General features: G+C 39.0%; 1 pseudogene; it reads right to left on the bottom strand.

Annotated features, from left to right (window-relative positions):
- Window positions 1–779: 779 nt before the first annotated feature.
- LOC148162416 (small nucleolar RNA SNORD36) lies at window positions 780–857 on the bottom strand (annotated as a pseudogene).
- Between the last annotated feature and the right edge of the window lie 227 nt (window positions 858–1,084).

Raw genomic sequence — 1,084 nt, 5'->3', positions numbered from 1 at the left:
CACTCTGAATGTTGTGATTACTAGACATTCTTGAGATTTTCTGGTAAATAAGATTTTCTTTATTTTATAGATACATACACATACATATATAGATTTATGAATATTTATTTACAAAAACAAAGCTGTTCATTTACTTTAGCAACCATAGCTGAGTGAAATAAAACAGATATTTAGAGCAAAGGAAAAGGGGGAAAATGTGAAAACAAGAGTCACGTAACTGCCTTTCCTCCCTTGTCCCCATCTTTTAGCTGACATGACCCGCTTCTAGATTGAGTTGTAAGATGTTCATTTTAATATAAAACATATTAATAATGATGTATTTAGGTATTAGGCTTTTAACTTTCTTAAAGAAGAAATGAGGCACTTCTGAAGAAAAAGTTTCCTGTTTGGGAGAGTTTTTCCTGGCACATGCTGACTTAGACTATTTGTTTTTCCCCCTTCACCTAGAGAATTATAGAAGAAAAAGGGATGATAGTTTGGGACATGGTAATTTGGGGTACTAGGTACTGATCTAGGAAAACCTTCTCAACATAAATTTGGAAATTTGAAGGTAAATCTTAGAAGCGCATTGAGAAATTGATATGTTAATTTAAAAATCTGCGATCCACCAGAGGTGACACTTAAGGACTAAGAATAATAGCTAACATACATGGAGCCCGTCTTATACGCCAGCGATTGTTCCAAATTCATTTCATCCACACAACAACCTTGGAAGGTAGCTATTATTATTGTACCCCAAAGGGCAAGTAAATTCCACTAAATCACTCAGCTAAGAAAGGTCAGCCTCAGGGTTTCAAAGCTCAAGTTTCAGCTGATATGGTGTATGGCAGGGAAAGAAGACAGAACATCACGAGCTAATTCACATGGAGCCAAATGAGTGCAGGGAATTTATGGAGAAGAGAACAAAAGAGAGGGGCGCCTGGGTGGCTTAGTAGGTTAAGCGTCTGCCTTTGGCTCAGGTCATGATCCCAGGGTTCTGGGATCAAGCCCCACATCGGGCTCCCTACTCAGCAAGGAGTCTGCTTCTCCCTATCCCTCTGCTGTTCCCCCTTGCTTGTGCTCTCTCTCTCTCTCTCTGTCAAAT

The sequence above is a fragment of the Eumetopias jubatus genome, unplaced genomic scaffold, assembly GCF_037043125.1.
Source record: "Eumetopias jubatus isolate StellerSeaLion01/CBP00866 unplaced genomic scaffold, mEumJub1_p1.0 scaffold_15, whole genome shotgun sequence".
Lineage (NCBI taxonomy): Eukaryota > Metazoa > Chordata > Mammalia > Carnivora > Otariidae > Eumetopias > Eumetopias jubatus.
Note: the sequence above shows the minus strand (reverse complement) of the source record. Positions and strands in the feature narration are given on the sequence as shown.